Source organism: Sarcophilus harrisii, chromosome 2, assembly GCF_902635505.1.
Source record: "Sarcophilus harrisii chromosome 2, mSarHar1.11, whole genome shotgun sequence".
Taxonomy (NCBI): domain Eukaryota; kingdom Metazoa; phylum Chordata; class Mammalia; order Dasyuromorphia; family Dasyuridae; genus Sarcophilus; species Sarcophilus harrisii.
Genome location: NC_045427.1, coordinates 532,961,794 through 532,977,209, shown reverse-complemented (window position 1 = coordinate 532,977,209; position 15,416 = coordinate 532,961,794).

Sequence of the window (15,416 nt, the reverse complement as noted above, 5' to 3'; positions counted from 1 at the left end):
AAAAAACAAGGTATCTGTAGGTTTAAAAGAAATTGTTTATCTCATAAACAACAGTGTCTCTGATAAAAAAGATCAATCTACCAAAGAAGACTTGTTTAAGAGAAATTATAGGTTTATTTTATCATTCTAGAAGATACAGGAAATGTCATTATTACAGAGGTGCTTCTCATTACTTATAAGTGATAAAAATGTAATACCTAATGCAAAACAAAAAAACTCTTGAAAATCAAATGTTATATCTTTTTAGATACGTATTTCCTATATTCTTTCCATCTTGAAAAATGAGTTAAATTCATTAGTAAATTTTACAAAAGAGAAATAAATCTTTTCCACTTAAGTTTTTTTTTTTTTTTTTTGCTTTAATGAGTACTAGTTTGGAACTGTTTAACTCTACTGAAAGACATGATTGTTTTTGTAAATTCCTAGATTTCTAAAAAAAGAATTGCTGGAACTTGGAAACTGAAAATCCTTAAGAGATTTCTAAAATTCACATTTATTTCAAAATGAGGAATCAACCATAAGTAAAATAATTAAAATAAAGTGTACAAATTTTTAATTAATCTATTTTATATTACAATAATTAAGAAATATTCATTGACTTGAATAATGAATGAATAATTATATCATAATTATATTTTCTAAAATTTCTTTGTTTCAGGAATAAGCTAGGAAATAAAACTTAAAGTTTAGAACTTTAAAGTTAGTTCCTAATGGAAATGTAATCTTTTAATACTGTGGAATAAGAATTTGCCATGAAAATTAGCTTTTTGTGGTCATCTCTAGTGACCAGCAGTGTGTGAGATAGCCAAGGGAGTGTTGAAAAATTAAGGTTTTTCAATAAATAACTTATCATTTTAAAGGTTTTTTAAATTACTTATGTGTTCTTTTAAAATGAAAAAAAATCAGCAAGATATAAAGTCTTTTTACCCATTGAGGGCATATATCAATTCTGACATTTTTTAGAGGGGAAATTTAAACTATAAGGTTTGTCATTAGAATAGAAAGTTGGTCATATGGACAAAAAAAAAAAGTGCAGCTTCTTTACTGATCACACATGAAATACCCAAGTGAGATTACTGTGTAAGAATTAGGTACGCAATTCATGTCAGAAGAAATCATTGTCTGTGGTTTGTTTTTCATACACACTTTGCAGTAACTCTCTCACAATTAAAGTAGTAACATATAACATTTTATTTATTTTTAATATTTTGTCCAGTGCCTCTAAAATTTATTTTGGAAGATTAGTATGTCCATATACTGCTTTTTATAAATCTGGTTACCTTCATGCTTAATAAATCTCCCAGACCACAACTAGGTAATCCATACAGAATGAAAATGAAGTAAGATCCATTCAAAGGATAAAAACTCAAATCAAGACAAGCTCCTTTTAAACTAAACCTCCCCTTCTTCAAACATCAACCCTTCAGACTCTCAGCTATGCATATATCAAACATCCACCAACTGTTCAAGAGCTGAAACAACAATATATGCTTAATCAGAACCAAATACTCAAAAACTGAAATTAAAACCATATCCCCCAAATAGACATTCCAGAGGAACAGTGTGTGTACATACCACATTCTATTTAAGACAAAAACAACAACAACAACAAAAAAAAATCATGAAACTAAAAATATCAAAGAGCTTTAGGTGATCTTCTACTCTGTAAGTCTTATATTAATTAAACAGTATAACTGTAAACTAAATAATTTTGAAATATAGCAGCATTTTAATTGAAATATCTTATAACAGTGTAGACTATTAATGAGACTGGCAATAATCCTGAATCTAACTATAGCATAATTTGCTAAAGAGTAGAATTTAGTGATACAAGGTAAGGTTGTCTATGATCCCTTCCTAAAGGAGTTAAATCATTTAAAGTCATAGAAGAATGTATAAGGTGGTCTCAAACCTAACATAATCCCTCAAACTGGAGGACAGCATTTTTAGCTTCAGATCCTCCTCTCCCACAGTATCAGAGTCTTCTTCCTCTATCCCCATATTCTCTCCTTGGGCAGTTTTCACAATCAGGAGAAAAATCTTTTATCACAATCAATCTTCGGCCATATGCTCTGACATTTTTTATACTACCACCAAAACAAACCTTGAAGAGTTTGACTGAGTCCTTTTCCAAGTTATCCTATTTGGAGTGTGGGTAGAAGTAGTACCTTGGTGAATATCAGGAGTGGCACACCCCTAAATATGGCATTATTCCTTTATGCTTTTAGAGCTTGGGGGGGATATTCTTTAGTCTACATTCATAGATTCCTATCTATAGACTTTTCTCTCTTGTTTTACACAAATCAGTGTCCCCACTGATGAGTAAGAGTCTTTTGGGAAACTAGATTGGGGATCATAAGAGATTATATTGTTTCATTATAAAACCCACAACAACTTTATTCTTATATAAAATCACAAATTTTGAGTTGGGAAGACTAAACTTTTAAATAGGTATTTTTAATTCTGGAAGTAATGCAGTTGGCTCTAGAATGGACCAGTTAGTCTGAAAGCAATAAAGAAACCAAAACTTTTTTTCTTTAGTCCTGAAATATATTTCAATGGTACATCATGATATATAATAGTAATGCCCTGGAAAAGTAAGGACAGTCTTTTGACTCTTCATATTCCTACATTTAATACAGTGCCTGGAGCATAGCAGAAGTTTAATAAATATTTATCAACTGATTTAAGTCAAAATTCTCTGTTCTCTTTGGCTAACCTTATAATTTTAGAAATTCTTTAAAAGTAGAACAAGGTAGGAAATAGGACACCTGGATTCAAATTACAAATCTTCCAGTGGATTAGATAGGTAACCTTTAGCATATTACTTTTATTTCTCTTTGCCTCGGTTCCCTTTTCTGTAAATTAGGGCATTTCATAAATCCTAAAATGTTCTTCATTTTTGATTGTTTTAATTGATAACGTGTTAACTTTAAGTTTCTTTGTCCTTTCTTGTCAAGTAATAAAAGGTCTATGAATCATCACATTTACACAGGCCTTAGTAGAGAGACCAAACTGTGGGGTGAAGAGTCTTTATTTTATTTTTATTTTTATTATGTCTTTCTATAAAAGCCTGTGAGCAGAATCAACAGGACAAATAGAGAAGGAAGGAAATAAGTAGTTAGGTGGAGAGGCAGAAAGAGAATTGGATCAAGTCAGAGGTTCCAAGTTCAAATACTAACTTTGCCACTTTCTATCTATAAGACCTTGGCAAGTCCATTAACACCTCAGGGCTATAGTTTCTTGATCCAAAAAAGGCTTTAGTCCCAGCCCTCAAATCTGTGATTTCAGGGAAAGCTCCCAATCTAAAAAACACATCTCCCTCTCACTCTCCCTTTTCCTCTCTCTCCTCCCCCTTCTCTCCACAAGTCCTACTTTAAAATGCAAATATTAAAGTCAAGGAGTAACACTTCAAATCGTTAACACTTTAGTAAGAATGAGTTTATTAAATCACTTTCTGGATGATAAAGGAAACTAAACATATGAAAGTACACTGGGAGCCAGTGGAAAAGTAGGAAAAAATTGAAGTAAGAATTGCATTTTGCTTACAGATAGCCTTGCAAGTGGGGTATGTTATAACTAGTACAGCTGTAGCCTGAGGAAAGAAGTAACTAATTTTAGAAGTAGAAATTACTGCAGAATAATAAGATGCCATCACCAGGGTTTGGTGAAAAGTTATGAAGCTTTTGTTACATGTAAAATGTCCTTTGCCTTTTTGATCTAGTGGCAAAGATAGGTTAGAATTTGGGGATGGGGAGGAAGATAGATAAAAATGATAGCCAAAAGTGTGATCAGCATAGTGACCAGATGCTCCATATTACCAGTGATTGTGGCCACAAATAAATTTTTCCTCCTTACTCTGATAGAAAAGTAGAGGGAGCAGGATTTCCCCCCCACCAAAACAAGTGAAAATAAGTTTCTCCAAATGCCTATTGGTATAGACGCAAAAGAGGTTCAATAGAAAAATTTCCAGGGATGACATAGCCAAGGGAAAAATAAAGAAAATAAGTATAGCCTGGCTAAAGTGGAACAGATGACAATATGACACTTTTTTTTTTTTTTTTTTGTCATTGGAGCACCAGTCTATGGGGAGGTGAGAATATGCAAATCCTTGTGAAGGGCAATAATTCCAGGGGAAAAAAATTTATTACTTCAAAAATAGAGATAGAAAGTTTCTCCAGCTGTCAAAATGTTGATATTTAGATTAGGTGTATTATAACTTTCAACTAAATTTCTTTCCCAATATTTAAAAGGACTAATAAAAACAGGGGAACAAAATTAAAAGAATAGTTTAAGTGAGAGGATTTTTTTTAAGTTTACTATATTTGTTTTCTCTTTTCTATTGCTATGATAATAGCTTCTTTTGCTGTAAAAGTCTCAAATAAAGCATCATTTTTAGAATGTAATTTATCAATTATATACTGTATTGTGATATTATCATGATTTTTTTTTTGTTGTTGTTGTTGTTTTTGTCTTAAATAGAATGTGGTATGTACACACACTGTTCCTCTGGAATGTCTATTTGGGGGATATGGTTTTAATTTCAGTTTTTGAGTATTTGGTTCTGATTAAGCATATATTGTTGTTTCAGCTCTTGAACAGTTGGTGGATGTTTGATATATGCATAGCTGAGAGTCTGAAGGGTTGATGTTTGAAGAAGGGGAGGTTTAGTTTAAAAGGAGCTTGTCTTGTATTGTCTTCCCAGCTACATAGTAAGTTCCCTCTCTTTCCACCCCCTCTTAATTTTTTTTTTGTATCCAGCAGATATTAGAATAAATACTTGTTACCCTATTAAAGAATGTCTGCAGCAAAATAGGATGTGTTTGAACATATATTGTAACCATTTACCCACCTATCCATTGTAAAATGAAGTTGAGGATTTAATTTGTTTTAGTAGTTCTGAGAGTAGACTGCTTAAATTTCTTCAGGGCTGGGTGACAAAAAAAAAAAAAAACATTATTTATCTATCTATCATTGGTCCTACTTAGATCAATATAATTTAATAATTATTAAAAAGAAAACTCCTAAATTCAGATTAATCAGTAGAAGTCATCTTAAGTTATAATTGATTTTTTAAAAAATTATTTTATTGCAGAAAAACATTTAAACATCCCCAAGTAAAGATATGATTAAGTTGTGGTATATGAACTAATAAATTATTATAATGCAATTAAGAATGACAAGTATCAAACATCTTTTGAACCTAAAAAGTTCTTTACCAAATACTGCAATACAGAGAAAGCTGAACTAAAAAAAAAATGGGGTACAATGTAACTATGGCCATATAAGTGAAAGGAGGGAAAAGTGAAAAAGTGAAGAGACATGTCTAGTCAAAGAATATGGATGAAACTTAAAGGGAATAGTTGAGCAGTTATACCGTATGCATTAAAATTAGTTTAAATGTAGAAATTTGCTAAAAAAAAAAAAAAAAAAAAAAAAGAAAGAAAAAAAACTTGGTTGATTGTATTGATATTCAATGCTTAGATTTTAATAAAACATTTTACATTTTTTTAAAAAAAGAAACAGTTGGTTAAAGTATAAAAATAACCTCAATTAGGTTAACTAAGTGTTGTAAAATATAGGTCTACTTTTTAATGCCTGGGTTAAGAATAATTTATAATAATCATATCAGTTGTTTGTGTATAAAGGGAAGGTCCTAAAATTTTCAATTGTAAACATTTGGAATTAGAAGAAAACTTAATCTAAACTGTTTTTCAGTCATGAGAAAATTGAGGTCCAGAGTGGTTAAATGACCTATCCTAATTTACAAAGCTTACCTTGCAATGTTTGAAATAGTTGTCTTAAATAGAGTATTTCCCTTCTCATTTATTTACAGCATTAAAATAATTTGCTTAGAAAAATACTTTAACATTTATCAGAGAAAACATGAGTATTGCCCATTTTTAATTACTAAAGATTCTAGATTAGTATAATATATATTAATAAAGTTTCACTGTCATCTAAGACTCTATAATGTGGGAGTTTGGGGAGGAGGGTCTCAATTTGCCTATTTATAAAAATTATAAGAGAAACCACTTTTTAATAATGATAATGATAACATCATATCTTTGTGTAATACTTCATAACTTTTAAAATAAATTAGTAAAATATAAAATACATATTTAATATATATACATATGTATATACACATCTCATTTTGTTCTTACAGCTTTGTAAGTTGCTTGATACACATTAAGATTATATATATATATATATGTATGCATATATATTATGATCTATCCCAGCCATGAATTAATATCATTATTGCAAGAAAGTTCTTTGCCATTTTTTATTCTATCCTTATATTCAATCCTAGCATAAAAGCTAATTTTATCCAAACATAAGCTACATTAGATTTATTTCCCTTTCCTTTCAAATCACATAATAAATTGCATGTGATTTTATATTGTGCAACTAAGGTGGTAGAACTAGAAAAATTAGGATCAGAAAAGGTGTAAGGACAGTTGTTTCCTTATCCTTCCCTTCTTACAGTATACTATTCATAGTACATTATATAGTTCATGGGAGTTTTCTAACAAACACAAAAAGAAATGTCTTGCCCTGAAAAACTTACTCCAAATTTACTTCTTTTGCTAAATGTGAAAAAGATTCCTCTGGAACAAAGCATATCTTATTTGGATTGCATCTTTTGTAGATACCTTGAACCCATGAGAAAACAAGAATACATTTTTAAAACCTGTGACATTATTTTTGCATATAAGGCAAGAACAATGAATCCTGCTTGTCTGGCAAGTTACCTAAAAATTCCTAAATTAAACAGGATTGAACTTCAAATAAATGTGCTATTCTTTTAAAAAAAATTTATAAACCTAGGGCATGTATAAATAATAAATGAAAACATTTGAAACTACTTGCAACTGAAATCCTAGTCTGTCTGAATGTCAAAAAGAGATAGAGTCATTGGGAAAATGCCTTGTTCAAACCAAAAGTGTTAATATCCCAGAAATGATTTTAAAAGGGACAATAAACTCATAAAAACAGCAACTCATGAACAAATTCTTGTGCTTTTTGCTCTGAAATTTTTAACATATGGGAAACATACGGGGAAAACAGAATGAACAAAATATCCATACTATCTAAAAACAACTGGAAAATAATATATTTTCCCAATAAATACAGAAAGTGCCCATGGTAGGGCAGTTTTTAAATTCTATTTAAAAGATATTCACATTGATAACTAACTTCATTTCCCCCTACTCTGCCTATATTTTTCAGAATAACTGCATATCATTGAAATTACATGACAATAGATTGATATTACTATTAGCATTTGAAAGAAAGAAATGACTGAGGTTAAAAGTAATTTGGAAGAGATGACATAGATCCTGCAAAAAGAGAAATTTTAGATATTTTCTTATATTAGGCATCTAAGTGTAGTGAAATCTAATGTAAAGCAGTTTGAGAACAAAAGGTTATTTTAAAGGTGGCAACAAGAGTCATATTTATTATTATATATGAGAAACATTCACTTTTAAGGTTTTCTTTTTTCTGATGATACTTTAGTAATGGAAACATACTTTCCTGGAAAAAAAAATGAACATCTTCCAATAAAGAATCCAAACACATATTTGTTGGATGCTTATGTGTGGAACAGCCCCACCAGTGACTGTCAGCAGGATACATATTTAGTCTTTTATTTTTATACCAACTTGTAGAAGTATATGCAAAGAGCAAGGACCTATATACAAATACTATTCCTTCAAAAAATTTCAGAAAAAATCTAATTTTCCATTTTTGAAGACTAATTAGTTTTGTTTTGTTTTTTAAAAAGAGTGCTACATGATTGTAGCTTTGTTTTTCAGCTGTTCCAGGATTTTAAAAGTGATAACTATACCCTCTAATACAAAAGCTGATTTAAAATGGAACTTCTTTTAATGATAGTAATAATACACCTTTGATATTTTGGTGATTTCTATACCAGCAAAGTAATTCACTATATCTCTCCCCCCCATTTTGTTTTATTTGTTTTGACAATTAGTGTGCCTTAAAAATCATAGTGTTTTCCAGCATAGAGCCCAATATTGTAGATGACATGTGATTTTTAGCATATTTGGTAATGCCAATGTCATAATTTCCATGAACTTGGGCCATATAAGAAGGACCACAAAGTTATATTTACAGTTATGCCAGGTGAGGATAAACCATTAAATCAGAGGTACCTTGATGTCCACATACTCCCTCTCCTGTGGATAGAAAAAAAAAGGTGGATCAATGAACTTGGAAAAGAATTACATTTAAATTTTAATTTAACATTTGGTTTCCTTTGTATTCCTACATATGTTATTTTGTACATTTAGAAACATTACTCTGAGGAATCCATAAGCTTTATTAGACTGCCAAAGGGATCCATGATACTAAAAAAATGTTTAAGACTTCATGAGATAGTCTTAAAGATTTGTATGGTCAAAGATGACCTTTTTTGAAAGAATCATTATACAGCTTCTGCTATGAAAAGGTATAAGGAGGAAGGAGATCATTGCATTATTCTAGACAAATGGTTCTCAAATTTTTTTTTTTACTTTGTAGAACCACTCAACTGAACAACAACAACAAAACACCCAAGTCCATCTACTGTTATTTGCGGATCACACAAAAACATATTCTTGACATATTTGAAACATTAATAACTAAAGACAGTAATATTGGAGGTTGTGTACTCTGTCTATTACAAATCACAGTTCTGCTCCAGCTCAGGAGATAGTACTTGAGGGTTGATCTGAAAAATTAAATCACTTCTTACCTGTGTCACTTTGGGCTAATCACTTAACCTCTCTGGATCTCAGTTTCCTCATTTGTAAACTGAAAGATTCAAACTAGATGAATTTTTAAGTTGTTTTCAGTTGCAAATCTAGTACATTAAATGAAACATGATCATCCTGTGGTCAACTTGTTGGCCTTCTCCCCTCTTAGCTAATCTAACTCTTATACCAACCCTTGTTGGAAGCCTTTCCAACTTCTATCAGTGAGGTTGTGGTGAGGCTCTGATTAGCCTGCAATAAACACAAGTCACCAGGACAGTTGCTAGTCAGACTTTAGTAGAAGTAAAGAAATTATATAGCCAAGCAAAGAGAAACTCTGAGACAGTTGGGCATAAGCAGAGGTCATTCTTTTCTTTCTCCCTGTAAAATGATTCTCTTATTCCCCTAGGTTTTTTTTTTTTTTTTTTTTTTTGCATTCAGAGGTTCATGGTTGCTATCAATAATTTGTAAATAATATTACTGTTCCTTTATAAACTTCATATTATAAAAATAATTCATTGAATTGTACATTTTAAAGGGCATTAATTTTATGATCTTAAAGATCTTCATAAAATTAATGCCGTTTAAATGGTTTTATTATATACCCCATACCCTAATGCCAACAGAAATTTTTGTTAAGCATTTTTGTGAGATGTCTAAACATCTGTGCTGAAAGCTTGTGGTGATCATCGTAGGATAAAGAGATAGTCACTGAAGAAACTTTTTATCCCAAATACAAGCTTCTACAAGGTTTGTCCTCTTTGTCTTGTACATTGTTTCATTTTCTTTGCACTCGATAAGACTAAGTAGATAAGCCACATACAATTCTGGTACTGAGAGAACATAATTCTCTCTTTGTAATAAAACTTTATTTGGAGGGGAAAATTCTTCTTGATTGACTAGGGCTCCCCATGATATTGCTAAAACCTCTGTAGGTGAAGTAAATTGCCCAAGATCCCAGAACCAGTGACAAAAGGAAGGAGGGAAGTAATCTACATATCCTGAATGTGGAATATCTCACATTTTGGATAAAATATACAAGTAGATATTTATTCCATTATACTGTTCTGATAACAGAGAGATGGAAGAAAATCTAAAAATGAAGCATTTTGACATATTCATCATCCATTAGAACAATGGTTCTCAAAGTATGGTCTGTGGACCCACAGGGGAATCCCTGAGTCCCCTTTAGGTAATCTGTGATGTCAAAACTAAGACGGTTTAATTTCAAATATGATAAATATTCATTTACATAGCCAACATAAATAAAAGTTCTTTAGGAGTGCATAATAATTTTTAAGGATGCCAAGGGAACCTGAGATCAAAATAAATTGAGAACTATTGCATTAGAAGATGAACTCCTAGAGGAAAGGGACTGTCTTGCAGGACTTGTATCCCAGTGCTTCTGCATATGGTGATCAATAAATGCTTTATCTGTCTATATGTCAGTATCTTCCAGGGGTATATGAGATATTCAGAGAGAACTAGGACCTGTGATATGAGGGCTTGCCAAACCCTTTTCAGGTGTACTTATCTACCTTAGGCGTCCACTAATTACTGAACTCTCTCAGCTGTGGCTTCATGTGCATTGGCTACAACTAAGTAAATCTCTTCACAGACGGGCTAAATAAGGGTAAATAAAGGTAATCAACATAATTCAAACCCATCAATGATTTGGGGGATGTCCAACCCAAACATATGAAAATTTTCCCCTTTGGAACGTACAGATCAGAACAATTTGTTCCAACAGTCACCAAGATGGCTGAAGCCATTGTGAACCATTGCCACTTGCTTTGACTTCTATCTTGACCATGGACTTTGATGACTGGAAAAGAGAAGGAGGCTGACAACTTTTTGTAACTTTGCCTCACTTAAATCTAATTCATACGTAAGACAAGCCATTGCACCATGTTATCACTGGTCTTCTTCAGAAACAAAGAATAAACAACATCCATCCATCTAGCTACACATCTATATAGCCATATAACACTATCTAGCCCAAAGAAATTGTATATGTTTTAAATAATGAATCATTTGTTACATATGTTTAGCCTCAGAGATTTGCTGTTGGTAAAGTAGTTAAATTGTCTATGTCATTTCTTTGAATCATATAATCTTAAGCATTTAGAATTAGAACAATTTTTTTCTTTTTATTTAAATATTTTTATTCTTAGAGCTAACTCTGCATAATAGTATATTCTTTTTAAAAAGTTATTGATGGACTCAGAAACTTAGCACTTCCTAGCTGTGTGATCCTGAGCAAGTTACTTAACCCCAATTGCATCAGCAAAAAAAAAATTATTGCTATATTTTGTCTTTACATTGCTTTCACTTCCAAATATATCTGTCCTTCTTCCTCAAGAGCCATTCATACAACATAATAAAAAAGAGAGAGGGAAAGTAGTTTTGTAAAACTAATCAACACATTCACAATGTCTGATAATACATACAATGTTCTACATCCACAGTTTGTTCCTATCCCACTCTCCCATTTCTGCAAAGAAGTGATGTTGCTGCACTTAGAAAATATTTTTACAGAATTCAATATTCATTTAATAATGACAATAAGCACCTACTAAAGGTATTAATTTTATTGTATTGCATTAGATGTTATAAGAGATCTCATCCATGAACACTTGTTGAGTGTATTATACTGTACCAAATACAGTATGGGAACATAAAAGAAATGTAAAATTACTCTTAAAGATCTTATTGTTTTTCTTTCATTTTCAAAGAAGATCAATGATACCACAATATTGGAGTTAGGCTATAGTAACTTGGAATTAGAAGGTACTACCATAGATTAGGCACAAGTGATTCACTGCAATATTTAGAGTGGAAGTAGCTCTGTATTTGCATAGATCGTAAGTCCATTGTGCTTCTATGACTTTTCTTCACTCATGGGATATAATAGCGCCTTCTTTGATGCAGAGAAAGAACTATGGAGTCTGAATGAAAATTGAAACATACTATTTTCACTTTTTTTTTTTTTGTTCTTTCTTTCTCATGATTTTTCCCTTTTGTTCTGATTCTTCTTTTACAACATCAGTAATGTAAAAATACTGTTAACATGATTGTACATATATAATCTTTATCATATTGCTTGCTGCTGAGGGAGTGGTGATAGAGAAAAACTCGGAACTCAAAATAATACAAAAACGAATGTTAAAATTTATCTTTACATGTAAGTGGAAAAAGTAATATTAAATGGGGAAAAAAATTTCTTCTAACCCTGTGGAGCTAATTATGCTCATTTTTTTCACTACTGCCATAAACTAAGCTGATTGGTGAATAAGTACATACTCAATTAGCTCACTATATTTAGCTAGCCCCGTGATCATCAGATGAAACCTTGTTTCACATGTCATCCAGTTATCCATCCTAGCCATCTTGTCATTTTCTCTGCTGTTGTTATGTAGCCAACCCTTTCTATTTCTTACACTACATACATACATTACATTTCCTGTCTCAAGTCAATTATCTCAGATGATTGTATTGCTGAGAAGAGAATCATAGTGCATTATAGTTGATCATTGTGCAATGTTGCTTTTACTGTGTATAATGATTTCCTGGTTCTATTCACTTCACTCAGCATCAGTTCATGTAAGTCTTTTCAGGTTTTCCTGCAATCTACCTGCTCATCATTTCTAATAGAACAATAGTATTCTCTGACATTCATATACCATTCCCTAGTTGATAGGCATCCAATAGAGAGATTTTTTTTTTCAGTCAATCTAATCCACCAGGGAAATATAAGAAGAGAGGGAAGCCATAGTGTTTTAGATAAAGGAGAGATTATTACAGCAAAATTCAATGGGAGAATCTTTTGAAAGATTTTAGAGCTGTGTAGAGTTTAAATTTAGTAGTTGAAGATGGGAGAGGAGTAGGGAAGGAGACTATTAACTGGACTTCCCCCTGTACTGATAGCTCTTTCAAGGCTCCAAAAACATGACTTGGTTGATTTGATTGAAAGCATTTGGAAAAGCTAAAAATCATTTAGATGTTGCCATCATAATTATCATTCTTTATGGAAAGTTTAGATTCTTATGAACCAGATTATTTAAATGAATGGAACAATGATTTTGCCTCTTACAGGTGTTCTTTTTGGTCAGAGAAAGTCATAAAAAAGCCACTTGCCTCCTTTTATCTTTACCAGATCAAGCAGTATTTAAGAAAGAATCATAAAAAACAAAAGTAAAGAAGTATAATAGCCAGGAGAACAGTTTATGCCTTCTAATCTCAGAGTTGAAATGGGCTTTTGAAGATTATCTCTTTCAACTCTCTCAACTTAAGTGGAAACTGAGGCCTACAAAGACAAAAAGATTAATTGAAGGCCAAATAACTGCTTAGGGTAAAGTCAGTTTTCTGAGATCCAGGGTCCTTCCATTACAACATGCCAATATTTGATGATGCTAGAGCCTCTTGATCCATGGGACCCTTTTTTATAATGACTTTTGGTTATCTCAGGGATTAAATTAATTCATTGAGAATGGGTTTAATACTGATGCTGACTTGTGAATTTGCTACAAGCAGTGGAAAGGTATTTCCAGATTTCCATGTAATCTGGAGAAAATGTGAGAGGGATAGACTCTAAGAAATATCCAAAGAATTTCATTACTGAAGCATTTTGAAATCTGCAATTCAGGTTACCAAATATTTATAAAGTATCTGTTATGTACAAGGTATCCTTTAATAATCTTATTAGGATATTTACTAATATGGGATTAAGAATGCTTCTTTCCTATAGCATCACTCAGTATAGGCAAAGTCCTTATGTTCCTTTCTTCAAGCCTTCAAGATCTCCTCCAATCCTTACTTGACCTCTCCTCCTGTGTCTTCATCTCCTTTTGAAAGTGATTTCCAATTACTCAGATTGCTTTTAGGACTTTGCCTATACTTTTCCTTTTCATTTATCACACTATACTTAATATCATACTTACCTTTCCACATATTCTTCCCCCTAATAATACTATAAATACTAAGAGTATTTGATGATATACTTTTCTTTGTATCTTTAATGTTTAACACAAGAGCCATAATTAGGAACTCTTGTACACAGGTCAGAATCATTTGAATAATGGCAGAGGCATGGAAAGGTGGTAAAAAGTGGTTGGGGATAACTTTCTTGGTATAGAAGACACTGTGAACAAAGTTATAGACAGTAAAGATATCAAGAAAAAACAAAAAATAGTTGAATGACTAGAATAAAAAATTTGTGCTTAAATATTTGATGTCATTGCAGAGCTCCTTAATGGTATACTCCAGGGATTTATGCTTGATCCTGGGATATTCATCACTTTTATCAATGACTTAAATAAAGGCAGAGATCTCTTGCTTATCAAAAGCTGGGAAGGAAGGATAGCTAATACTCTGGATGACAATCACAAAAATGCAAATAATATTGTCTAAAATGTTTTCAGAATTAACTAATATATGAATTGATAGTTATAAAAGTTAAATCTTATACTTTTTTTCTTAAATCCCCCTTTTTATACAAAAAAGAGAGGTTACACAAAATTTGGGAGGGAAGGAAATGGAAGTTTGTATGAAGTGTGAGTTCAAAGAATTAGCAATGTGATTAAACAATGAAAAAAACAAATTAATTAATGTGATCTTGGGCCATGTTAAGAGAAGCATGGTTTTCAGAAAAAGGAGAAAATAGTCTTACTCTATTTCATGCTGATCAGACTAGCTGTTGAGTATTGTGTTCAGTTCTAGGTGCCACAGTTAAAGAACACTGGTATACTGGAGAGTTTTTATTATCTAGTAAAGGGCAATTAGAACAGGGAAGAGTTTTGTGTTAGGCTAGAGCTATTTAAACTTTTTCCACTCATGATCCTTTGTCACCTGAGAAATTTTTATGCCACCCTTGGTACATAAATATATTAAATAGGTATACAAATCAAACACTTATTGATAATAAATCATAATTTTTGCAACCCCCACATTCAGTTATGTGACTCACAATTTAAGAATCTTTGTTCTAGACAATAAGATCATACTAAGGAACTGGGGTGCTTATTCTGGAGAAGAGAGGGTTCAAAGGGAAAAAAAAGAGTTCAAGTATTTGAGAAATGTCTTAAGGAAGTGGGATTACATTCGTGCTCTTTGACTCGAGTTCAGTACCAGGAATAATGGTTGAAAGTTACAAAAAGAAATATTTAGACTTGACATCTGGAAGATTCAGCTAACAATTAGAGCTCTTCAAAAGTGGAATGACATGCTTTAGGTGCTAGTGTAGCCCTTAAATGGAGATTTTAAGCAAAGGCTATATAACTTATTTGGAGGGGCGGCTATTGCAGAGGGAATCTCTTTTCATGTGTGGGTTGTAACAAATAGCCAATAAGAGCATCTAAAATTTTGTGATTTCATGATTTTGTGAATAACCCAGTTTGTCCTGAATGAAGATTGCAACATGAGATAATGCTGGAAAGACTTATTTGAATTAAATTGCAGAAGACCCTCAAAGACAAAAATCAATGTATTCTTTGTTCTAGAGGCCTTAAAGTTAAGTTGGTGAAAGACTTTGGGAAAAGGGATCACACCTTTAGAGTCATACATTAGTAATAATACTTTGGGCATAGTTAGGTGGGATTGATTGGAGGGGAAGATAGGGTAAAGGCAAGAAGAACAATTAGGAGACAATTGCTTCATTCC